Source organism: Parus major, chromosome 13 (assembly GCF_001522545.3).
Source record: "Parus major isolate Abel chromosome 13, Parus_major1.1, whole genome shotgun sequence".
In the NCBI taxonomy this organism is placed as follows: domain Eukaryota; kingdom Metazoa; phylum Chordata; class Aves; order Passeriformes; family Paridae; genus Parus; species Parus major.
Window position 1 is genome coordinate 5,366,551 of NC_031782.1, and position 27,402 is coordinate 5,393,952.

The 27,402-nt window shown below is 41.8% G+C and overlaps 1 protein-coding gene across 1 annotated transcript in view; it reads right to left on the reverse strand.

Moving 5' to 3' along the window:
* The window catches only part of GALNT10 (polypeptide N-acetylgalactosaminyltransferase 10), an 81,364-nt gene that overhangs the window by 53,355 nt on the left and 607 nt on the right, over nucleotides 1-27,402 (reverse strand). The gene's annotated exons all lie outside the window — the stretch shown is intronic.

The following is a 27,402-nucleotide window of genomic DNA, read 5'->3' on the forward strand; positions in this document are numbered from 1 at the left end:
CTGAAAACATCAGCACTAAAAAGCAACATTTAACAGGGCTTTTCTTCCCAAGGAGTTATTTAACTGTTGCTCACACAACTAGTATGTTGTACACAGCAAATGCACAAAATTCCCACGTTCTCAAAAATCAGAGTTACTGCACAAAAATCCCAAATTCAGTCATTAACCTCTTCTAGGAGACCAGGTCACCACTGATGAGTGGGGAAAGACTCAAAGAACACACATCACACAACTAAGGACTAAAAAACCCACCAGGAACCATTTGGGGAAGGTTATCCCATGGACAAGTTTTGTGCACCTTAAAAATAACTTGCATTTACAGTAATGTTTAGAGGCATCTCTCAGCAGTTGAAAGCTGAGGTGTCAAGCACATGTACCCATCAAGGGAGAGCGTCTGGCACCCTTTCCCCACCTCTCCCTGCACAGGGAAAGCACTGGCAGAGCTCCCTGCAGCACTCCTGTTCCTGGGCATCATCTCCTCACACTTCCCAAGTTTAATACTCCTCTCCCAAGCAAGCTGCTCACGAGGCTTCATTCCACCCCTTTCAAACACTGCATGAAATTGTGAGTATCACACATCTTTGTGCCACCCCAAGACTTAACTGTCCATGCCTGCACCCTGGGGTGAGCCAAGGCCAGGGAAGGATCACATAATCCACACTGGAATGCTCAGTTTGGAGGCCAGACCCTGTGTGGGTACCACTGGTCCCTTCTAGAGATGTTCTCTAGTGGTGACCACTGATTTGGGTGCAATAGGGGAAAATAGAGGCTGGATAAACAAATTAATTGGGTCTGGCTGACAGTGTTAGGCTGCCTGTGGAAGGCAGATAATATTTCCAATAACTGAGAGATGCTGAACACTTCTGGGGAATTGAGGAAGAGCAGGGCTGGGGATGCAGACACCAAAACGTTATATATGTCTAGAAGGTGACAAATCACTTTTGGATGGCATCTTAAAAGTGACAAACTGCTGCTAACTACAGCAGTGTCAGGATTAAAAAGGAAGAAACAAGCAGCTGCTTTGTGGGACACGTAACAACCAGGCAGACAGGAGAGAAAAGAGAAGTGTCACTCAGTGATGTAAAACTGAGCATACTCAGTCTTGTTATTGTTAATATCCTAATTGGAATTCACTCAAATCTCATCAAAACTTACACATTCTGATGCAAACTCAGGTCATGTGTCAAAACAATCTTTGCCAGAATCTTTCTAGACCCTGTAAAATTATCTATCGATTTCAATACTGGAATAGAAAACAGGCTTGTTAAATCTGCTGATGCCGCTAACTGGAGAATGGGATTAAAATTCAAAAGCAGTCCTGGCCACAGAAAAATCATCAAAAATTTAGGATACATTTCAAAGGGTAAAGAAGACATTAGCTGTACAAATGTGAGACTTCAATGATTTTTTATGCAGCTGTTCAGCAGCTGTTCTATCATCATGACTGTATGGAACTCTGTCCTGCTGTTTGAAAAAAGCTAATTTCATCCTGAGATATTTGCAAAAACATCACACACAGAAAAATACAAAATAATGGATGCTGATGAGGGCAGAGATGACTGGGCAGAAAAGGAAGGGCATGCATTACAAACAGCCCTCTCACTTTTCCACACTGCTGCAAAGAAAGAAAGGCTAAGACATGAAATTAGAAGTATCACACATGAAATTATGGAAGAGGCTTTCCAACTACATGAGAAAATAATATATTCCATTCTGGGCCAGGAGGCAATTAGACTTGGAGGAGTTTAATTTCACCACAAGGATCTTAAGGGAGGTCTTTCCCTTGAGAACACACTGAATTCCTGAAATTTTCAGTGTCCACTTCCCAGATAGGGTCATAGCAGCCGAACATCCTCATGAGCATCCTTCAGGCATCACATTAAAACATACCACAATATTCTCTGTTTTCCTAGATCTATTCTAGCTCCTATAGCACAGTAGAACTGAATTCCAAAGAAGCTGAATTATTTAGAACATTTACAGTCCTTCAGGGTCATTACAAGAGTGTAGAAGTTAGCCCTATGATAAAATATAAATTCTCTTCTCTACGGCATAGTCTGACCTCGCTGTAATGAAGCTCCATGGGACTGAGAAAAATTGTTGTACAGCAGGACATTCTCTGAAATAGTTTTTGTAGCTTCTCATACCAGAATAAAGAAGTAGCCAATTTGACTTGAATGTGTTATATATAGTATTTTTATGAGTCTTGCTTCATATTGAAGCAAGCATGCTTAAGCATCAACAAAAAGGGAAAAAAAATCAATAAAGAAATAAAACGCATGGTTATACATGAGATGCAGCAGAGAATGACAGCTACAGACTCTCAGATTTGCTTAGGTGTTTGTTCTACCAAGTCTCATTAAACAGGAAAAAAGAATTAAGTTCCCACTGCTGGGACTGTTTCAGAGAGGGCAGGCTGTTAGCAGGTCGTGTTAGCCTGACTAATTCATTGTGTGTTCATCTCTCTCGAGTCCTCTGAAAATTTATGGTGTAACACCTCATGGCAAAAACAGCACTGGCAAAACAGTGCTGGCTGCTCAGCTCACACAGGGAGCTCCACTTCACCTCTTTGGAGGAATTCTGAAGGTGAATCTCTGTTCAGCCTTGTACAGAACAGCATAAACTGTTTTAAAGCCTCCTTTTAATGGGAACACAACTTGTATCCTAGATTTTGTGTGTTCCCTGGACTCAAGGACAGTTCTGGAAGTATTCAGGCAATGCTCACATGCTCCTTTTAAGAGCCACGTTCTCTGGCTTTCAGCATAGACAAGGATAACTCTGCTGAAAGGGGTTATGGTTAATGCTGTTCTGCACCATGTGAATGAAGGAAGAGCCACTGCCCTCTGGAGAACGATGTCCTACAGAAAAGCAATGGGAAGATCATGGGTGTAACACACAGCATTTTAAAGAGGTTTTCACAACAGCCTTTGTGACACCAGCAATTTTTTTTCCCTCCCTGAATCAGCACAGATGTTTTGAAAATGGAGCACTCTGAGCCTTGAGCATTTCCAGCTGTGGTGTGCAGAGAGGAGAGGCTCCCTCTGCCCTGAGGTTTATCTGCACTCACAATTAACAGCAGTCACACTTCCCAAATTCTGTGACGTGGTGAATTGCAATCACACAGAACTGCTTTAACAGAAACTTCATCTCCTTCAAGCTCTGTGGTTTTTAAATGCTCTGTCACACTTGCACATCTGTTGAGTGAGGAAGTGACCTTGGAGGGGAGTAAGGAGGCTGAAGAAACTGCCGGGAAAAGGAGATGCAATTAGTGATGATGAACTGGTCTTATTACCATAGAAGACTGAAGTTCAAGTCTTGATCTGTGTCATAAGTGAAGAATCAATCTGGTTAATTTTGCCAATAGCCATTCTTTGGAAACCATTTTTCATTACAGCCCAAGAAAGTGCTCTGACCTGAGGAGTGAGAGCATTAACCCAGAGCATTTTGGAGCAGCCAACACTGCCTGAGAACTGTTGCCCTTCAGACCCATCTCCTGACCACAGAAAGCTTTCACAGAGATCCCTTTTGCTTGTGACAACAGCCTGTTTCACACACACTTCATGCAGAGAATCTTAAAAACCCTGCCAGTGTTGGAATTCTATTAAATAATAATTCAAGACTGAGATAATGGGCATGGGGGTTTCTTCCTCTCTTCCTGCAAGTCAGAAACTAGTTTTTCATTCAAGAATGATTACAAAGAAACTATACTACATACACAAATGTAGCAACACAGCCTATCACAAGTTATTATCAAAAGTGACAAGCTCATGGCGTGAACATTACATCTTAAAACCTTCCAGCACAAAAGAACAGCTAAAAAGTCCTGAATGACTTTGCTCAGGAGATGGACATTGTGCATGCTCCAGCTGACCTTACTAATGATCATTCAAGCTTCAAATCTGCTACTAAAGTCTCTGTTGTAAGCAATTATTTGCCTCTGTGCAAAAATGTTCATTTCATGCTCTGTAAACACATCTCCTTGTGAAAGACCACCTTGCCCATAAAGATTGCTTCTGACAGCCTGCTGACCATCTCCTGCAGCAAGTGCCTGGAGCATCTTTTGGAGGCAGAAACATCTGTTCTGCCCTCCCAGAGAAGAGAACCTGTTTACAGGTGAGCCATGTACAGTGACCTCGACAAAAGGCAGCTGGAGAGTGTTGGCACTTAAGTAAGACAGAGTAACATGACACTGTAAAATTAAAGACAGCAGCAACTGCTTTCAAGTAGCTGTAATAATTTCTCATAGCATTTAATCAGCTAACCTCTAGTAGAAAACAGCCCCTCTGCAGTGCTGCTTCTCAGGGTAAGGATTCATAGATGAGATGGGCTGTGGTAAGAAGGATGGCTTTTTAAGTAAAGGTGGAACTGCACAGGAAGGGTGGTTGCCAAGCTTCAGGGGGATAAAAAGCACCACACTGGTTACCAAAACTAGCAGTAATAAGCAGGCAGATTATTTAGCCCAAACCACAGGCAGCCACACCTAATCCTGTGAGCAGTCTCACCCCATGAGATCATGAAACATGATGCTATATGGCCAGTGTTTTCTGCCCAAGAACATGTCTGAATCCCAAATCCATTACATACAGTGCCAGTTTTGGGTGTCAGCACATGCAAGACCACTGGGACACAAGCTACATATTTTTAGGTAATATTAGAAAAAGAAAAAAAAAAGAGAAAAGCCTTTTTTCTTTTTGCCTTCCTGAAACACGAGCTAAGTGTTAGATGTGGAAGTTACCATCTTTGCTAGCAAGGCAAGAGAATCATAAATATGCCAGACATTTAATGCATGGAAACAAGTCAACTTTGAATAATTTTATGCTATTAAGAGATGCACACTGAATGAGGACCCATATATATAACCCACATACAACACATACTAAAATTCAGCCTTGGTACTTCACAGCAAATTGCTAACCAGAGTGGTCTTTCAGATGCATCTAAAATCACTTCACCATGCAGACAGAGCAAGGAAACACTTTCACCCCTCCTCAGTATCTACCTCAGAGAGAAGTGCCACTTCTCTCTCAGTACTTCTTCACAGATGACTTCAACCAGACCTATTTTCCCATGCCTCATGTTACAAAACACTAGAGGCCACACATAAGTGAGCTAGTCTTTTTTACTTCTAAGAACAGCTTTTGAAATTTGAATTAAGCAAAGAGACTTGAAGATTTAAGTGTCCACATGATGCTCCCAGATTAGGAAATATTTATGTATTTCCATAAATTTACCACTGTGCAAAGAGGCAAGACAAGTTCACCGTCCCAAAAAGCCTAAGCCAGAGCAGTTGGCTATTATGAATTATAAAAGCAAAAAGCTCAGATAAATGTCTGTTTCAGTAATCCCATTTAGGACAGCTGCTCAGAAGAGCCTATGTAGGACTGGATTTTCACAAATTACAGGAACAAGAGGGAGGACCAGAACACTTACTGTAATAACAAGATGTCAGTCTTGCCAAAAAGTAAAAAGTAAGATTCTTAGTATATGCAATTTAGTGGAATTCGTTTCCAATTTGCATAAAAGAACAAAAATCAAGGCTGCTCTGTACTTTCAAGTAAAGCTAATCTTAGATTCATAAATCCTGATACTTTTGTCCATGGTCTGAAGTAAATCCTTGCAGGTTCTTTGAAGAGGTGAGACCAGCAGAGCAAAAACACTTTGCTGAATTACACTGCTGTTCTACACACATCATCTTTGGAAATAGAACTCAGTTTAAAGGCTTTTTTCTTGTCTCAAATCCAGCTTCTCTCATCGATCTGGTTGCAGTAAGTCCCCATCCAGGGCTGTACCAGCACAATGGAGGGAAAGCAGACTGGAAAATGAGGGCAAGATCATCAAATTGCCTCTATTACTGAGACAACTCCAGTCAAAGTCCTCCTTAACAGGGCCTGGTTACTGGTCCTTATTTTTCAGCCATGCACATTGAGGCAGTTAATTTACTATTCTTCCTGCCATAACTACCACTCCAGAAGTCAAATTCACATTCATACTTCCTCATACAGGAACATATATCAATCTCTACCTCCCTGTAACTTTCAGGCTTATCAAACCAAAGAGGTTAAAAACTTTCAAGGTTTAAAAACCTTTTCAAGGTTTAAAAGGTTTTAAAGCAGAAAATTGCTTCTGCCAAAAGAGAAGGGACACCTCAGTGCCAGCCTTAAAGGAATCAATAAATAATTATTAGTAAGTGGGAAATTCCACACATTTTTGTCTGCTTAGTACACCTATTTTAACACCTCCAAACAGTTTAATCTAATTAGTTGCTGCAATTTAAGCCACCTTCCCTATATAAAACTTTAAACAGGTACTTGCTTTACCTTCTAGAACTGCATCAAGCCTGTGTTAACATTTTAATCTCAGTGACAGCCAAAGAAGAGCCTGATTAAACAACAACTCCACAGTAACACAGTTCTATTTAATCTTCTTTGCAAGCTTCAGAAAAACCATTGCATAAAAAAAGCCAAACAACAAAAAAAAAACCAAAAAAAACCCCCAACCCAATGCTCATGCAGTTATAAAAGCCTTCATCACTTTATCCTCTGTAAGAACTCTCCTGACCGTCTGGAACACTTTCTGCAGCAGCTCTCACTGAACATTTCCTCCAAGATGGGGAAAATGAAGAAACCACAGTACATGATGAGTGACAGGGGAAAATCAAATACTTTAACCACCAAAATTCCTTTAAATGCATTTTAAAAAAGCAGCAGTTGTTTCAAACAAGCCAAGATATTCCACTTAGACCACAGAGATGAGAAACCACCCCAATCTCCTTCAAGTTAAATAGAAGCCAACTTTCTGCTAAATTCCATCAAAGGTAGGATAATTTTCTTTTCCTTAAGAAGATGCAAGCCAAAGTTCATAGTTTCTATGGATTTCAGAGTATTCAGATCAATCTTCTGAGAGCTGCATAAAAATACTGTGTGCTCTTGACTGATATTTCAAAAAATGAACTCTGGCTTGTCTTTTAATCAGGAATGTGAAGGATTCAGGCTCCATGCACAGTAGAGAAAAAGGACCTCTGAGCTTAAGTATGTTCAGACAGCTACAGCTGAGGGGCATGTACTATCTTTGAGGGTTTTTTTTTCTGATGAAATTATGGCAAGAAAACAGAGCAAGCTCAAGAGATAGTGGAAATTTCCTGGGTGACTGGAGGAAGAAACTTCTTTGTGGCTCAGGTGAACAACCACTAAGAAAAGATTCGTATTATGAACATTAACCTTCAATGTATAAACTTTCTTTGTAATAATTTGTAAGCCAAGAAAAAACATCCAACTCAACACATGCAACCAGTAGCTCTGGACTCTGAACTCAGTGGAAGTTCTCCTCCTTTCCAAGGATTTTATACATATATTCTGTGATTTTCCAGAGCCACCACAACTGGCAAGCACCAAACCAAACCTCTGCCTGAATGTTTCATTTGTTATAGCATGTTAGTACAAAGACCCATTTTATGATCCTGTGCAAACAAAATCAGACATGAAAACTTCTCTTCTTTGCCAGGCACCAGAGAGAGCCTTTGTTCAACTGCACAAGAATTCAGTGTAACCAGTTCATACTTAAAAATCAGTGTGCAGCAGCGAATGTTCACCATCCCAGAGCATAGAGAGATTTGCTGGGGGGATTATATCTAAGCAGTTTTAAACACTAATGTGAAATAGCAAAATCCAAATCATTAGACCTGCATTTGCTGGGCTCGGCTCCCGCCCAGGGCACTGTGCCATGTCCCTCCCAGCAAAGCATGCAGGTCCCTGCTCAAGCACTTACCCATTGATGCTCCCAGCCCTAATCTGCTCCTGGAATTGCTCCCCAGTGCCAGGCAGACTCCAGGGATTCCAGTGAGCACAAGCTGGCTTATATTTAAACCAGACCAAAGCTGGAGCGAGGCTCTTTAGGGGTAACACAGAGGGGAAGGAGATTCCCTTTGGTCACCCTGTGTGGTACAAACTAGATGCATCATTAACCTTTTATATATATATATATCATAAGCACATACTACGTTGTAAAATACCTTTTTACCAAAACAGCTCTCTCACACACAAAAAAGAAAAAGTTATTGATAACACTTCAGCAATGCCCATTTTCCTTTAAAACTCTCTAAAGATTTTTGGCAAGACTCCCAACAAAATTTCAAGCCATTAGGACCACCATTACTTGGTGAACTGCTAACAGATGAACAAGCCCTATCAGATGTAGTGCCTGTTTGGCACATCCCTGCCTGAAGAGGTATTTCTACTACTCAGTTTTCAGCCTGCAGCCTTTAGTCACTCAGCCTGTCCCCTCAGGACACCTCCTGCCTCTCCTGTGTTGACCTGAGAACTCAGAGCTGCACATGGAATCACATGTTAATGAGGTGTCTACAGCAAAGCACAGATATTTTCCCTCTCTCAGGGAATGAAAAAAATGAGTGTGAATGGTTTATGCAGTGATGAATCAAGCTGCCTGAGTTTTGCAAGTCAAGGACATCAGGTGTAATTCCCATATCAATATTCACATGGTCCCTCTCCCCCCACAAAGCCACACATCTCATATGCAAGCAACATTTTGTATCCCATACTTATGTGAAAATGTCCTTCTGGGTGAGTCAAAGGATTCAATGCCATGCAGAAAAAACAAGAAACACAAAAAAACTTTAGTTAAAACTATTTACTTTAATCTTGAATAGAGTAAGTGAAATATCTCAAAAGTTTCTGTAGCAGAGGGCCATGCCCTGCTCACTGAAGCACAAAACACAATGTTTCCATATATTTTAATAAATACTTCAGTTGTTTTTTGCCTTAGTGCTGAATAGCTGTACACCTGTTACAAATTCTAGGTCAGCCTTTAGCTATATGTCAAGGTATCTTTTTCAAGTGTCCACCTTCCAGTATTAGCAGTAGAGGGCCAGTAAATAACACCACACAAGACCATCTGTGGCAATATTTGTTCCAGTCTCCACATGTGTCTCGACTAACATCTGTGTCTGTCTCACAAAATAATGTTTTCAGCTAGCAAATCCCCCTGAGAAAGGCAGAAAGTAAATTTTCTTGATTCAGACACTGAACATTTAATTCCTAAAACTTTATTTTCAACATTTCCTCAGAATAGTGTATGTAATATTTAGAGCTGCTGGCTTCCAGGAGACATTTGTCAGAGCCCATTTAGAAGCGATAACATCTAAAACATCTGCAGCTGGTTATAATGCATCAGGAAAATAAAGTTGTCTGGCCTTAGCACTATGCCAGTGTTTAAAGAAGAAAAAAAAAAAATCAAAACCATATGTCTGTTCTTAGTTTAGTCTCAAGTGATCCATATTTCATAAGGTAAGTTACCATTAATTTCTAAACTCTTATGAATTGAATTCTACTAATTGGACTTCTTGGTTTTTATAAAAATGCTTTAAAAAACAACTCCTTAAAATTCCCCAAACCCAGCTGGTTTTGATTGTACCAGTAAAACATCCATAATCTTTCTGTTAAGAGGAGCAAGCTCCAGAAGTTATCATAAAAGTGCCACGGCTAAAATACCTCCCTTGGCTTCTCCCCCAGAAATAAGTTTCCTTTAATTGTTTTATTCAGCTTATCACCATTATGGGTGCATAAATGACATCCCTTCCCAAGTAATTTACATTGTGGATTTTAAATTTAAACTTCATTTCAAATAAATAGTGGCTTACTGCTTCAAAAGAAGTACATGAGAGCCGGGATTTTAAATCAGTCAGGAACTCAGTTTTGACCCAGGTCTTCCATTCTCTCAGAATGAAAGCTATTCAAACAAGGTGATGGGATTTTCCTGCTGCAAAGGTTCTTTAGCTGCTGCTCCTATGGCCCAAATAGGCACTCCTGAATGTAAAGGCTAAAGCCAGCTTTAACAGCTTGTGCTACAGGTAGGCAAAAATGTTCAATTCAAATAGCAAATGGCCTGTGAGCACAGCTCAGCATCACTAAGGACACTCCACCAGCCAGACCCACACCAAGAGCACAGGGAGACTGCTGCAAATGGAAATCCTCTAAACAAACACACAAATTGTGCTCCAAACTGCAGTGAAGTGGTCCAAAAACTTTGTAAACCTTCCCCCAAAACACCATCTTCCCAATAATTATTGTTTTGTGGGTCAGAGAGCAGCAACTGTTCACACAGCCGTGATGCTGCCTTGTCTTTTAAATGCGAGCAGCTCTAAACTTCCTTTTACCTCTGCTGCCCTGGAGAAAGCACCTCTCATAAACCAGGCACATCTGCAAAACACTCTCAAAAACAGAGCAGGAACAGAGGAGCAAGGCTTCTACTAAAAACCTGACCTCTCTGGGCAAGATGTTTCACAAAGGAATTATCCAGCACAGTGATAGAGGAGGCAGAGCACAACATATTTTGTGTTCATACCTCCCGGGAAACTTAAGGGAGATAAACAACCCTGTCAAACTTTGTTATCTTAAGAAAAGAAACATTTTTCTCAGCACCACAGATTAATGCACTCACTACCCTCACTGCTTAGACTCTGATCTCAGTGCAAAGTTTGCAAGAGCTGCCTCTCATCCTTCTTTCAGAACACAAAAGACACTTATTTGTCTTCTGCTCCCATGTGCTCCGTAGATGCAGTTTCCCAGTAATGCTTTTGCTGACTGACCCCTCAGCAGGCTTTCCTGTTACTTAACAGTAATTGCACAGCAAACAGACACAGCCATCCATTCCCATGGCTGAACTTTTAATATGGAAGGATAATTACACAGCTTTTGATTCACCGAAAGATTGCCGAGCAAACAGAAAACAATTAACATTTCATTTGCTGTGAAAGATTTTGGGATGATGTACATGACAACAGTGCTCTCTATAACCACACATTTGTTTTCAGGCAAAGTTCTAACCTGAAATGTTCTTCCAAATTCCAGTCAGAATTGGAACATCAACTTTATCAGCTCTTTCACAGCTGCTCATGGCTCCCAGCAGAAGCAACATAAACTGACAAGGTTTTGATTTAATTTTTCATAAAACCTTTTGCAACTTCATAGAGCTGAATAGCAAAATGCCAAAGTCAACTGCAAGCTCGGGAAGAGACCTGTACACTGACTTTATCTTGGAACCAGCAGTCAAGGTTTCCTAACACTGGCTGAGTCAAGGGGACACTGATTATCATCTTCCTGCAGAAGTTAACTATGCTAGCCAGGAAAGGTGACAACTCCACTGAAGCTCCTCCAAGCTACCTGCAAAGTGCAAGAACATAATCTATGCAGAACTTGCATTTGCAAAGGAAGCAGAACCAGAGCTCTCTTACAAACATGTATTTTAAGCTGAGAACTCCATTTTACTGCTACAGAAATCCACTTCCCTCCAATACACACCCTTTTCAGTTTGATACACAGAATACTTCTGGTTGCAGTGTGTCTTTAAAACACTGAAAGCCTAATTAAAACCCAGAACAGGACTCAATCCATGTCAGTACACGTATCTGAAGCCAGAACAGGGTTTGGCTTTGATACTCTAACCACTGTTTTGGTGGCAGAGAACCATCTCTTCTCACAGAGCTTGGCAGGGACAGACCAAGAACAGCACAGCTTCTCTTTCTCTGGCACTTGTCACCTTCAGATCACCTCAGCAGCACATTGAATACTTGCAGCACCATAGCTGGGTGAGCAAACTTGCCACACTGCAATTTTTCTGTATGATTTATCATCAAAATTTATCATCTGTAATCACCCTGTCTTTAAGAAGTGGACACAGGTTCTGTAAAACAAAAGCATTTTAGATGGCTGTTAGTGTATTGTCTTATGCAGCACTACCTGCTCTGACATACCCAGGGATTTTGGAAATGCCTTGCTCGGCACATGAAACATTTGTTTCCATTACTCCTAAAGAACCACAACTACACAATTGCAAAATCCTGAAGAGTGACTCAGTAGCAGTGTCAGTTCACAAAAAGGCAAACTACTGCAAAAAACCCTAATAATTTGTTTATTTGAACTTAGCTGTAACTCACAAGCAGTACAATATTACTCTGTAACTCAGGCAGTAGATCAACTTTGAAAGGAATGTACAGCCAGCTTTCAAAAGACTTCTAGAAAATGCCTGGAACATTTTAATAACTTAATTCTGACTTAGAGAAATCTTTAATTAAGAGAGCATTTAGAAAGCATTTTCAGAACAATCTGGAATCCTGTGGAATGTGTTAAGGCCTCCAAGGAAGCCTGTTCTGGCTGAGCTGAGATCAGTCATGATGTAGAAAGGGAAAGCAGCAGTCAGAAGCAGCCAGCATCATCCAAACCTGAACACACAACTTATCTGCCGTGTCAGTATCTGCCTCCAGGATTGCCCCTTCCACTCTTTTATCACTTCATTTGAGGAATTTGTCCTGCTTTTTTCCACAAAGATGGCATTACCCAAATCACAGTCATACAGCACTTGACTTACAAGAATTAACTGCTGCTTACTTTTGCACCAGCAAGCCACTGCTAATCCATGCTCCAGCAAAAAAGCAAGTGAATTAGGTCAAAGGAGCTTAAGTGTTGCACAGCACCTCATATCCACAGCTCAGACAGCACTTCCTCACCCAAGAGCCAGAGCAGACAACAGTAAGTCAAGTCCAGATGGCCAAAGGGTCTTTGTCTGGATACCAATGAACTTTCCTTTACTCTTTAAAGAAGGCTTATGTCTTGAAACGCCTTATCAAGTACTTATTTGGAGGAGATTATACCCTGCTGGGTGCTGTTTTGTAACTTGTTTCAACTATAGCCTTTCTGAAGTACAGCCAGTCCCATTCTAGCAATAGAGACGATGATAGAAATAGATGGAGCAGCAAAAGCTACAGCAGACACCTTTCTCTTTCTGAAAGCTGCCCATCCAACCAATGCCCCTGTTTCTAAATGGTCCCTTACACTGCAAGATACCAAAACATCTCAGTGTTTACAGGTTGTTATATATACACAGAAATGTTTACGTGACAGACACTTCCCTTCAAGGTGCAGACCAGGAGAGAAACCAGAGCTATTCTGACACATGAAAGCAAGAGAGAGGATACACAATCACCACCCCAGAGTGCTGCAACCACCTTCTGCATCAGCTGCACACTGACCTGCTGAGCCAGAATGCAGTTCCCACCTTGGAGCTGGGTGGGAGCCTTGGGAGCTAATATTCAACCCCACAGACTTGAAACATCCACCTTTGCTGACGATGAAAAAACTAAGGCTGCTCAGGAAATTCCATTAACACAGATTAAGAGTTATGTCAAGCACTGTGTCAGATCCACGGGATGCCAGCTTCTAGTTCACAGCCCATCAGCTTTCCTAGAGTCAGTGCCAAGTGTTTGCCCATTGCAGCCCACTCTGTCTGCTGGGTTTGGGATTAGGATGCTGCCTGAGGAGCAGATGAAGAAATGGATGTTTCTAACATCCCTCTGGAAAGCTGTTCTGCACTACATTTGCTAAAGAGCCTGCTTGATGCTTCCACTGTTGTGGCTGCAGATCACAGCAATCTCTTACACACTCACCATGGATCACCCAAGCCACGCTGCAGACCAGGAAGGAGGAAATTTTCATAACAAACTGAAGCCAAGATTACTCTGAACCACAATGGATACTTAAAACTCAAGAAGCTTCAAGAAACTAGGTGATATCTTTGCAACTGCTGTCTCTCCCTCTTTTTTCAAGTATTTCTTAATCTTAAAATCTTTTGGAGGAGGTTCACTGTTACACAAACAGTTCAGCCTCATTAGGTACTAAGCAGAATTGCTAAAGTCAACATTAAATGCGTAAACCCAGACATGCAATTAAAACCGTGGATTACATTTCATTAAATTTTAAGAGTACATGAAAACCAATCAGTTTTCAGGGTCTTGTCTGCCAACCAGTCTCCTCTTTGGAGGAGCTGCTGAGAGCTTTTAGAGGCTTTTTACCCTGTGATTTCAAACAAGACCCAGGTGCATGATCTGATCTCATTATTTAAATCCTGACCCTTCTTGCTGATGGCACACAGCACAGAACCAGAGCAGGTTGTACACACAGAATGGTGATGTGTTACGTGCTGCTCTCGTTTAGGAAGCCAGAACAGAATCCCAACTGCATAATCCAGCAGCACTGAGCACAAACCCAAACTCATTCATGTCAAGCTGACAAAGTTCCTAAGCAGGATGGAAGGAAATTTCCTTTGGTATTCTCTTCCACCTCTTGAGTAAAAATCACTGCAGATGATGAACAAGTCCACAGTAACATCACAACACTTCAAGAACCACAGCTTTCAACACCCTCCAGCAGAAGAGAAAAAATCAACAAACGCAACTTCCATGAGCCTGAAAACATTTTGCTCAAGACACCCTGTCATTGTGAAGCTGTGACCCCCAAGTGAGGTAAACTGGTGCTCCTCTTAAATGTTTAGATCCTTAAGAGCTGTAAGAAAACAAAGATTAACTATAATCAAGGTTTCAAAGTCAGTTCCTTTCACAGCTCTGACAAACTAAGGAAGAAGACACTGGATCCATAAATCTCATGCCTGAGCCAGTAGATTCAAGTATGAAGCAATTACAGAACTGAGAGACACCACACATCAGACTGAAAACACCAAGATCTTTAAACACTGTGAATCCAGTGAAAACCCAAATGTCCCTTTCAGAACTCCATGCAGTACTGGTGACACAGTACAAAATCCAATTACCACACTGCTGAAAAACTCCTTTTTTTGGTACAAGTACCAGCAAATAATCCATTTTTTAATGTATTTTCTACAGAGCAACTTTAGGGAAGGAAAATAAATATATACTTTCAGTTTAGGTTACTTTATGGGAAGCAGCCTGCCTTTGGGTGTTTTACTTTCTCCTTGCAGATTTCTGACTAGGCCTCCTGTGTGCTATAGAAATACAAATCAAATCTCATGAAGCCTTCACTTTTCCCTAAAGGGCCCAAATAATTTAATTCTGTTTTTCCAATTATCTCAAGAGTTATTCAAAAGCAAGAACTTTCCAGGGTAGCAAAAAGCAGACCGAAAATAGCTTTAAAAACACTTAAATATGAGGGAAAACTCTGCAAAAAAAAGTCTAAGTCAGGTAAATCACAAGTGTAGTGAGCTCAAAATAGTTATTTTGTAATTTGCATTTAATTAAATATTGCTTGACTTCTTGCATTATTTCTTTGAATATTAGTAGCCAAATGTCCACTTTGCAGCAGCAGTCTAATTTTGATACCAGCTGGGTCATTCTATGTAGCAGCCTAATCTATCCTTTTCCTGGTTTTCAGGGATTCTCCAAACTCTTCTGACTTCCCCTAATACAAGTTGTATTGAGCTTCTCTGACAAAAACATTTCAGAGGGGAAAACAAGCAGTTTTCATAAACAAATACTGGCAAAGTTCAAGTACAGGCATCAATTGTGATAAAGAGAACAGAGCATTTCCATTTTATTCCCATTTATGTTGAACAGCAAACATTTTGGAGCACTCCAATATAAGTGACAAGATAGGAAAAACAGGGTGAAGCAGCAGAACATTTTTACAGCACTTGACTGATGACTAACCTATGATGTCAAGGGCTAAATATACAAGAAACTTGAAAAATCACAAGGCTGCACATCTTGCAGCTTTGTGTTTGCCACACTGGGGTCTGTGTCCTTGAGTGAGGTCTGTGGGTGCTTTCAGGATCACATTAAAACAACTGGGTATGACAGGCTTTTCACCTGAATTCTCCAGGTTTTGGTGCATGGCTTATGTACAGTGGTGCCTCTATATTGCACATGAATCACTTGTACCTGTGTGCACGCTTTGGTGCCTGCAAAGAACACCGATATTTGTTATTTGGCATGGTCAAAGCAGGGAGGCAAAGTCAACTGAGGATGTAGCTCCTGCCCTGCAGCTCTTGAGGAAGAGCTGTCAGTGATCCCTGAGGACAGCAGGGCTCCATCCTCTTCCCTGCACCCCAGGACTTTGAACACAAGTGCCCAGAGTCCCAGATGGCTCGTGCAGGACTTGTGCTCTGACCTTGGCATCCTGCACAGGGTGATCAATGCCAAGGACAGCCCTGGGGGCAGAAGGAGGTGACAAATGCCACCCCAAACCCAAACATGAGCACACACCTCATGGGCTTGACTGGTAGGAATTCTGAGCCCAGGATGTCAGCTCTGGAAAGACTCAGCTGGTTTCTGAGGATCATCCTCTGCCATAAATCCACAAATTCACAAAATGGTTGGGCACCAAAGTCTTTCACCTCCTGAGTTTTTCAGTTCACCCTGAGCATACAAATATCTGCATTATGAAACATCTGCATAATACAGTGATCAATTCAAAGGGAAAACCATGCTCTACATGAAGAAGAAATTAAGGGGAACACACAGAGAAAGACAGCAGTTATCCTCTCAGTTAAACCTCAATGATTTGGAAGACAGCATGTCAGATACATACAGATATCCCTAAAAATAGCTATTTTCCATTCCTACCCTAAACCCGACCCATAAACCGCTACATTTCTCACGTTCTGTCCATTCAGCTTTTTCTTCACACAACCATATTTCTTCCACTTCATCCCGCAGCACTGGTCCCACTAATCACTGACATATGCTCCAGCACAGAGTATTTCCTCTGGCATGCTCTAAAAAGAAGCACTGTCACCAGAGCAATATAAGTGCTGGCAAATATGGTCTGTCAGGTTTTGTTTTCAAGGACTATAAAAATAGACTTCACTGCATTAGGCTTGAAAACTCATACCCTCTAGAAATCATTTCTAAAACAAGTTATCACATGACTTGTTATTGTTTTCAAGTATCCAGAGAGAAAATCTGTTCTTTTCTATTTAATTTCACATTTTCAGGTTAAACCAATATTTGAGTTCTTCTACACAACTGACAATTCCCAGCTAATTTATCAGCAATGCCAGTGCTCTCTGCTCATGTATTCATGATAATTCATGGCTTCTCAGATGCATTTCTACCAGGAGCAGCCTCTTATTATACAAATATCAGCACTTGAAAAGCCACAAGCCATCAGTTGTTTCCACAGTTCAGGGCTTTAGCCCAGAGTGACCAGTATTAGTTTATGCTGATAACAGCTTTGGCCAAGATGCATGGAAAATCATGTTGGTACAGATTGAGGTTCAAGACACTTGTTAGTTTGCAATTGCTTTGCCAAGGACTCTTTTTCTGTAATCAGCAGGTCCAAGTTCCTATTTGCAGAAAATATGACAGTACAATAAACAAAAATTTGTTATCATTTATACACAGATTCTCTGCAGCAGTCAAAATCAAGGACAACACAAGTAGGACCTTCACATGTTGCAGATAAGACTTCTCCCCTCTTCCATATCCCCACCAGCAGAGCACACAATTCACACCCAAAGATCAGAAACAATGTGGGGCACAATGGGTCAAGAATCACCTTTCCAAAAATCAGCTGTGACAGCAACAATGATAACCTGGATAGGTCTCTGCTCTCCAGACACATAATCAGATACAATTCTGCCAGTTTCTACATTAAAATCCCAGCTCTTCTAATACTTTGCAGATATTTTTCCAGTTTACCTCCATGCCCTTAGTACCAAGCAATCAAAATAATCTTGAGAAATCTCACTCCAAACACTTTAACTGTACCAATATAACTTCTTCCCTGCTGCGAATAAGACCTGTGAGCAGATGCTGGTTTTCTGAAGGGAGACTTTTTTTCCTAAGCTAAATTAGTGCCTTGAATCAGTTTCCAAAACAGTCACACACATAAAAAAAATTAGGAAGCATGCAACAGCAAGATATCCATAGGAGTTTGAAGTATTTCTGACACAGTAAGCCACAGCCTGAGAATCAAAGGGAAGTGGCAGCCCAGAGAGTATTTGGTGGATCAGCAAAACCAACATGCACAGGAGTGAAGAAAAGAATTATTCCTTATTACTTGGCTATCACACATAAAACACTGGCAACAGGCCACCTGGGAGATAAATGAGAAGACAGAAGATAATTACAGGGTTCACTTCTTTTTGAGACCCTGAATAAGCCTGTTACACAGTGGCTAACATGGACTGACAGGCTAAATTTAAGTGACCTTCTGTAATGTTACAGAAAATTACTTACTTGCCCAATGAGAGCCTTTTACAACATCATTATGTCTGTATTTATCTAGTTTTTGGGGTTCTGATTTTCTTCAGTGATGGAATACATTTTGCTTGTATTTATCTGAGCTGAAATTACGGTCTCTAAAGAGAGCCGCTTCCAAGGAAGCAGAGTTAAGATTAAAGTCAGTCTGAGCAGAAGTGAAGGAGCTTCTTAGTCTTTTAAAAAGATTATAAAAACCCCCAGAAAACAAACAAACAAAAAAAATCTTATGGGATGCCAGTACTGGTTGTGGATATTTTTATACCATACCCTAGATCAAAGTCAGTAAGACTCTTATTTTTCAAAGGAACATCATACTCTAAGACATCTTTGAAAACTTTAGTCTAAGTGTTAAGAACACTCAAACTGTTTCACCTGTTTTATTTATTAAGAAACAGCTCATCCTTACTAGTCCCTGTGAACATTTCTTCTTTGGACTTCATCTGAAGGCTGGGAAGCATTGGGGAAGCTCAAGAAAGAAAAATCTAGTTCTTTGCCATCATGGAGAAAAATTGTTTCCTTGCCAGACTGATCAACTAGGTAATAGCAACCTCCCAAATGAATCTGAACACAAGTAAAGGCAACTTATAGAAAAACAAGCCTATGTGATCTTCCACTGAGAAAAAAAACAAGACTGGCTACGATGGGGATTAAAATTCTAGATCTTCTGAATAATCATATGCAGAGAGAGAACAAAATGCATTTCCTTTGAAAAGTCACCTTAGCTTGCACACAGAGCTGCAAGCAAAGGATTTCAGGCTTTAGGGATCAAGCAGAGCAGAACTTTTCATAGCAACTTAAGCTTTTAAAAAAACCCCAGTTGTTCAGGAGGGCTGAAGCAAGGCAGCTCTGTGTGGAGGAGGGACAGCTGACAGTGTTTACTGATAAGATCTGGTAAAGTCACAAAACATCACAAGACCTTGACTAACAAAGACAAAATGCCAGTCTAATCAGGTTTTTTGAAAGGGAGAGTATTCAAACAATAACATTTCATGCATCCAGAAAATTTAAATTCTTGCAGGAGACAGACTGATTTACTGTTATTCTGTGAATCTTTTTATGACCAAATAGCTCTACAGCAGGAAGACAGGCTTCATTTACAGGCATCCAAGTTTAAGACACGAGTTCTTTTTGTTTGAAATTTAACCCTTTGCTGGTCATTATTTCAGTAAACAGCTGCATTTTCTGTGTATTTAAAAAAATATTCTGACTTTTGGAAGCTTCACTTCAGCAGTTGCCTTGTGATCTGCAACCACAAAGAACAGGACAAGTTTTTTCTGAAAGCTACATCAGGGAAAGGTGTCAGGTCACTGCTAGATCAGCTACAGATGGCATGCACATGAGAAATACACATTGGTAGCAAGGGGAGATGCTTTGATCAGAAATTAGATACCTCTGGGCAGAAGCAATTCTCAGCCTAACAGGGAAGGATGTCAGCATTCACTGTTTTGAAAGACATTTTTTAGAAGTTGCTTTCTGCTATGTGTGCTAACTGAGAGGGAAAAAGCTATCAAAGCTGAAAAATTAATAAGAATTTGAGACTGGAAAATGTAGCTATTTTATTTGGTGACATTAAGGGTGAGCTGCTTCACCAAGCTGGGAAGCACAACACAGTCAAGCTTTGGTAGACTCTGTCCTCCTTCCCTTTGCTTTCTATTTCTGGCCAAGGGAAGAATCAAAATATCCACATGAGTTACACGAGTTTGCTCATTAAAACAGGGTTTCCATTTTAAACCCTCCAGGTCTCTGAATGTACTCGTGAGGGACATGATTTGCAGTAGCTGGCAGCCTGTGTTTCCAGAAAATGACAGGCGGACTAAATAAAACCTTTTTATTCTTGTGAGCCACAGAAGATGTGCCATTAATGGTCATCAGATTTAGAAGGACAACTTAGCAAAGCAGGAAGGCATGAAGGAGTATCAGAGGAAACTGTGAGTGGGATAGGAGAGACTTTGGTTGCAATTAAATCAACAACTTTTCTACTGAAGCAAGTTTCTCCCTTGGATAGTGGTTGCACCAGAGCGCCGCTGATGCTCCACTGGAACTGTGGTTTAAAAGCTTTAATTATAAATATATACTCTGGGGAGCTCTCTTATAACCCAGAGCTAAGATTAGAGAAAACGGAGGAACTGCAAAAGGCCAGAGAAGAGAGGTAATTATTTAAAAAGAAAAGCAAATTTAAGGACCAAAAAATGGTAGACCTCCCTTCTTTCAAGCTGCAAGTTAAAGCTTTATCAAGTTTACACAAGGAACAATAAGGAGACATGTCACACAACCCATATGTTGTACTTTAGGGGGTGCAGAGCTGCCAGCAGATCTCAGACACAGTAGAAGTTACTCTTCTACCCAGGCATTTGAAAAGGAGGGCTGCCTGGCAACTCTTTGTACTCATATTGATTTACTGATCTGTAGCTTTCTCCAATCGTTTGCCAGACCCTGTAAATCTAACAAAAGAGGCAGAGTCTGACAAGTCAGCCATAATTTGATATCCACTACTACTTATATTCTTAACAAAGCTGTGTAGATAAACACTCCATTCCTTGTTGCCTATCCATCACCCACGCAGGATAACACAAAGGCAGGAAATACCACCAGGGGTGTTGGTTACAGCGATAGAAAAGATATCATTGCGGCTGAGAGGCCAGGCTTCATGTGGAGTAAAGCAGGACCAGTAGCTCTTACTGCCTCCCTGAGCTGTAAGAAGTCATGACCTGAAGGGAAAACCACAAGCAGACTCTTCAAGAGATAACAGACAATATTTAAGTTTTTTCCACCACCACCAAGACAAAAGGCAGTCTGAAAGCAGAACATGGATTTTTAAAATTAGAAAGTGGGGGCTATTATCCCTGGATTTGGAAATTAAGCATCACACTGTTATACTCCTGAAAGTGACTCAGGCACCAGAATTTGTTCAGGAGTCTGTGAAACATGATAAACAGATTCACACTATCCCTGAACTGCTAAAAATCCCCACTGACAGCTTTTGGTTCTGCAAACAATCTGGGGCCTGAAGGCAAGATAGAATGTCATTTATACAAGTCTCTAGAAGCAGAGGAATCCCAGGCCAAGCTGCATCCAGAAGGAATATGCAAGTGACCAGCCTGGTCTAGGACTGACCAAAATCTTTCTGTTCAGGGGACAGATCAAGTTTAGACAAACTGCAAATGTCAGACAGAAATTTGATTTCAGAATAAGTACAGAGAGCAAATTAAATTAACAGAAAGTAACCATTCCCAATCTAGCTCAGACTGATTGAAGCAACATATAAATAATATTTAAATGAGTGATTATTAAAATAATCATTAATGTCTGTTTGCCATCACAGCAGACAGGTTTTAATCCATTCAGCCTTTCCAGTTCTCTAGACAATGTAATCCAGAAGAAAAATCTACACACACACACTCAGGTCACTTGACCTGAGGGGACCTATTACTAATAAAAAATTTCATATGCACAAAAATCACTGCAGCCACCTCTCTCCCTGAGCGTACACAGAATTGTGCATTATTCATGCTACTACTGAACAGAAGCACCGTTAACTCAGGTTACTCCACAGATTTAACAGGATGGAAGCATGAAACAGGATGGACACTAGAGAAAGAGTGTCCTGATGGCAAATATCACAGCAGCTTTTACACCGTGCTGAAGTACCAGGGAACTCGCTGCACCCTGGCTGAGGTGCACTCCATAAAAACCTACCACTGACAGCTCCACTAAAACCCACGGGATAACAAGCTCACAGGTGGAAATGGCTGCTTTCATGGGGAATCAAAACAAATTCCAGCAGCACAATTTTTCTTCTACTGATATTTCCAGCATACAGTGGAATCCCTCCTACCAGCTCCGTACTTCCCAGAAGGAAGCTGAAGGCTGCCTGCCTTCACCTGCTGCAGGAAAAGGCTGCAAACAAACAGGAGCAGCATGCAGAGTTGTTTTAACACCTGGATACAATTTCCTCAGAGTTAGACAGGGTCTGTTCCTACACAAAGTAAGCAGGGTTACAGCTGGCTCCACAAGGAAGCAAATACAGAGTGACAGGAAGGTAAACTGCAGTTCTTTATCTTTTCCCAGTGATGCCTGTAGCTGTATTCAAACAGCTAGTGGAAGGTGGCACTATATAACAAAGTCTGATTGATAACAGTTTTCTGCCTAATTTCACCAACTCTCCTCACTGGTAATAAGTAACTTCCCGTTAGTTTTTCAGTCCTCTTAAGTCAAATACCTGGCAGTTATCTGCCAGGAGATTTATAACTGTGGTTGCTCTTAGATAGATCAGTTGTCTCTTACAATTTGATTCATATTCATTCAGGAAAAACACACAGCTCTGGAGATCACCACATGATTATGGTTTTCACCAGTGACCTAAAGCACAGTCCAGGTGCCAGGAGCCAAAAAGTTTCGCAGTGGAAATCTTCCTTCCATGAAGAAAGGTCACTGTTGCAGCAATTAAGTGCATATGGAGCATGTTTGAACAGTGAAACAGAACAACTTTTCCAATAACAGAAGGACCTGCTTGGGGATGAAGAATAAAAAGCATAATAAACCTTTTATTTTCACACAGCATAGGAGACCTACAATACAGCCCATTTGCTCATTCAGCTCTGTGCTGCCATTACAATGATGATTACCACAATGAGACCTTGAGTAAAGGCCACTGAAAACTCCAGTTTCTTTATAAACATATTTTCAAATTTTACTTTGCACTTTAGAGCTGTGAGATGGTTTAGACACTTCACCTTCACTTCAGCTTTCTTTGCCAATCACGAGTACAGGACATGCTTACCTAGCTCAGGAAGCCCTGCTCATTTTACAAGTGCACTCACTGAAGTGATAAACTTCAGAGCAGCCCACATTCAACCAGTCACTCTTCAATTAAAACAGACTTGTTCAGCTGTAGCACTTGCACTCCAGTCCTTTGATGCCAATTGTTTTACACTATACTTACAAAAATAATCTTTTCAAAGTCTCCCTTTACATCAGCTGATGAGTGCCTGGCAAACACAGCTGCCAACACAGCAGTGCCCAGGAGGTCTGCAGAGAGCCAGGCCCCGACAGGAGCAGCAGCAAGGTCTAGGACACGACCAGTCCACCTGCCAGAAGACTCTGCCTGTGAAATACAGCAGGCTGGTTGTCCAATTCCCTTCTGGCTAGCAGAGAGCAGAAAAGGTTTTCCTCTAATTTTCCCCAAGCCCCTCTCCTCCCTCCCCAGCCCTGACCCTGTTTTTTAACAAACACCCTCTTCTGTATTAGTTTTTTTGCCAACCACACCACGATGCTGACAAACCTTGACAGCCTCACAGCTGCCCCCAGGTCAGAAGAGCAAAGCCTGTCCCCTTCCCCAGCTGAGAAGGACACAAGCAGTGGCAGCCTGGAAGGCAGAGCATCACTCCCCTCTCAGATCATCACCAGGGCTGCATTTTCAGCCACGCTGGCTGCAAACTTAAGGCTCAATGGCACTAAGGCCAAAGTTTATCACCCCAAACTTTCCAACAGCAGCATCCTCCCAAGCCATTTTTCAATCCCAGGTTTGTAGTTGGTTTCCTATTGCCAAGGAAGCAGCAGGAGGGTGTACCCCACATCACTCCAGCCGGCCGGCAGCAGAGGGCACCACACAATCACCGATGTGATTTATACACTTCCATCATGCTCCCGAGTTAATTTATAGAGCACAAATTACTGCTACAACAAGCTACAGGGTGACTCCATAAAGCATTCATCATATCAGATAAAAACGTGCTGCCACGAAAGGCAGCTAATTTGCTACAGTGCTTTTAGCCAGCAATTCAAAGAAAAACCTTCAAGCTTAGTATCTCTCCGAGCTCAAACGCCACATTCCCAGAACAGCAGGTTTCACACAGAGTGCAGATCTCCAGCCTGAACACAGAAGTGCAGAGCAGTAGCTCTGCAGAGCATTGGAAGCCACATAAATACTTGCATTAGCCCAAGCATAAACCACCAGCCCACAGCCTAACTCATCCAGGGTTCACACACTGCAAAGCTACATCCACATCAATTAAACATTTCGGCTGAGGATGCTCAGCAGCCTCTGAGGCAGACAGCAGAGATCCAAGAGACAAAAGGAATAGCTGCATTCCTTTTGCTTCTTCCTACCCCCACACCCACAGATCGTATGTTTTTACTTATTGAATAGTTGTTAAAAAAAGAAAAAGATGAATCTACAGAAAAGTCAATCTGCATTCCGTGAGCACACCGAGACACACGTAGTGGTGAACAAACAGTACAGTCATGAAGTGAAAGCAGCTTCTAAGCTGGCAGCAGAAACACTTCAGTACCACGATGCCACCATCCCTATTTGAAGCCAGACCTGTTACACACCCCAGGAAAAAAAGGACATCCCAGATCATCTCCTCTGCTGAGCCACTGTACAGAGCGACAGAGGCCACTTCTGAGCACACAGCAGTTACGTGAGGACTAACTCAAAGCTTCAGCTTTTCTATGGAGATCTGCAGCACGACCTTGAGGCCAAGACCTTGATGACTTCTCTCCATCTCTCCTCTGTGGAGCGGGAAGCACCCACAGAGCTGCAAAAGAGCAAACCCAAAGGCAGAAGGAAAGAGCAGAAACTTCACCCTCCTTATTAAAGCAAGTCACTATTTTCAGCCACCATAATGTTTCCCCTGAACATGTAAATACAGAAGCAATTAGCTGCCTAGGCATTTCCGCAGAAACCATTTAGAATAATCTTTCCTAGAATATATTTACATCGTTTCTGATTGCTTAATTTTCTGACGCATTTGTTTTAGGCACTAGAAAGATTAAATAAAGCCAAATCACCTATAGTGATGTATATTGCCATGTTACTAAAGGTAACATGCAGCACACACTGACAACAAAAACTCCTGGATGGTTTCAAACTTCAAAATTTTAGCATCACGCCAAGGTTCTAGGGATTGTTTTATAGCTTTAATTCAGCTGTTTCTTAAAACCTTCTTCCCCCTTCTGCTGTTACTCTGAGGGATAAAACTACCGACTGAAACAGCAGACACCATTTAAAGAGAAAGAATGAGCCTGGACAGAGATTTCATTGAAAAGCTCAATTCTGAAGTACATAGGAAATGTCCTCAATTCAAAGATTAGCCTGCACAAAAAGGCAAATTAAAGCCAGAAACAGAAGAAAATCTTTTCTGACTGCTCTGAATATATTTTTTCATTATATTCTCTCCTATCATCTGGAGTTTTTGTATTAAGAAGTCAGCTCTTTCAAACGGCATCGGGAACAAGCAGACAAACAGCATATTCATTTACAAGCTGGAAGTTGATTATTAAGTACAAAACCCATGAATGCTTGTCGGGACCAAGGAAGAGAGGCTGGAACCATTGATTGTGAGGATGCCCAAAAAACTCTCTGCAGTCAGCTGGCAGATACCTCTATGACAACAGCAAAACAAACCCACACAAATAAACAGAAAAACAAAATCACATTCGAGTTGTTTTTATTCTGCTTCATCTGAAATTATTTTTACCAAGACAGCCTGCTGTCCTTTAGGCTATGTTTTTCCTTGCTCAATGCAACTGGAGCTATCGTTGCAGGGCCAAATCATTCAAAAAATAAGCACATGACACAAACATATCTTCACTCACAGACCCCCTGCAGCCCATAACTCCACGTTAATTAGACTGGAAGATGAAGCCTTCAACCTAAAACCCAGCAACTCTGATTTACACAAGTGCAGAGAGGTTTTACTGCGAATTTTCCTGCGAGCTGCACAAGCGTTTTCTGCCCAGCTCCACACACCATCAAAACAAAAGCAGATCTCAATTCACTGACAGCTGCCATACTTTACAGAGACATAAAGAAAAATGGAACAGGCATTGTGTACAACACAGGCAGCTCAGGATACCTAAACACCGAGAACACTGCAAGGACACTGAAATCAGCAGAGAGATACTGCCTGGCTTACACCTACCCAAAATCTACAGTACAAGGACAATTTTGAAGACCAAAACTGTTCAAGTCAACTTGTCACTTTGAAGCCTCTTAAAGAATAATTACCAACTTTCTCCTCATTATCTCTGGAGGACACATGATTTTATGGAGGTCTTCATTTCACCCTAACACTGTGCCACATGGAGTTATGGAGCACAGCTTGATTTTCACCAGTCATGCAAAATAGATTCCCTGCATCTCACAGAAATACGAGCATAAGGCAGTAACATCAGGAACTCCAGGCATGTAATGATCACTGCGTGATCACATCAAAAGGGCTTCTGCACAGGTTTAAGGATTTGCTGCAAATGTATGTTTTATGACAGGCAACAGCCCTTTCCCCAATAGCATGGGACACAAGCATGGTTTTATCTAGAGTTACACTGAAAAGCTTGAATTTGAAAAAGCATTTCTTGGGGAAAGAAGAGCTCAGCCCCAGTTTGAGTACAGCTTTTTGAGAGCCTTCTCTCCCTCAGAGCAGAAATTGTCACAGCAGGTTTCTCCACCTTTACGGTGCAGTTACAGCAGGAAGTCTCCAAGGAGGGAAAGATTTAGACAACTAAGAGTTTTAAGTGGTTTTGAACAAGCAGAGCCTTTTAGAGTGGCAGCTGAACTGATAGTTACACAATGACATTTCAAGCTTTCAAGTCCCAATCATTCTTAATGGCACAAAGCTAAACCCAGAAGGGGACAAAGCAATTACACAGCCAAAAGTAAGTGCAGCTAAACTGTGCTTCCAATCGTCTAATTTAGGTGATCCAGCCATCCTCACTCACACACTACACAGGTCTGGATGTTAAATTTACTACTACACCAGTGGCACAAGAAAGGAATGCCGCCATGTGTTGCAGCATCCTCAGGCCACGTATCCGGCAGGCATCCTCTGCCTCTCAGGAAGAGTTATTCTCTTTTCCCAAAGGAGCATCGCTGACATAATCCTCCAGCTCCACCTGGTACTCCCTGCTAGCCCTGGCCCTGAGCTCTGCAGGGACACAGAGTAACAGGTGATGTTTGCGCCCCACGCCCTTGCAAGGCAGGTGAAGAGAAATGGCACGGAGGCACTCCCTAGGGAAACAGAACTGCCGCTCTTTCCGTGCACGGATGGGACGAGCTCCCCTTCTTCGCTTCTTGGCGCAACAAGCAAAGACCTTGCTTTATTTCCTTACCACGCTCAGCCAAAAAAAGGCAAGGAGACCCTCCCGTCCCCGCACCCGCGAATTGCCGAGAAAGTACTCGCGCTCCCCCTCCAACGCAGGCACAGGAGACATAAAACATCTCCCTCCCAGCCGGGAGCCCACCCGGCTTCCCTCCCTTGCCCCCTCCTCTTATGGGGGCGGCTGCCGCTTCTCGGCCCCCTCTGTGACGGGGAGGGGGTCGCACCCAGCCCCGCACACGCCCCGTGCGACAGGGGAGTCCCCCCCGACCCTCACCCAGC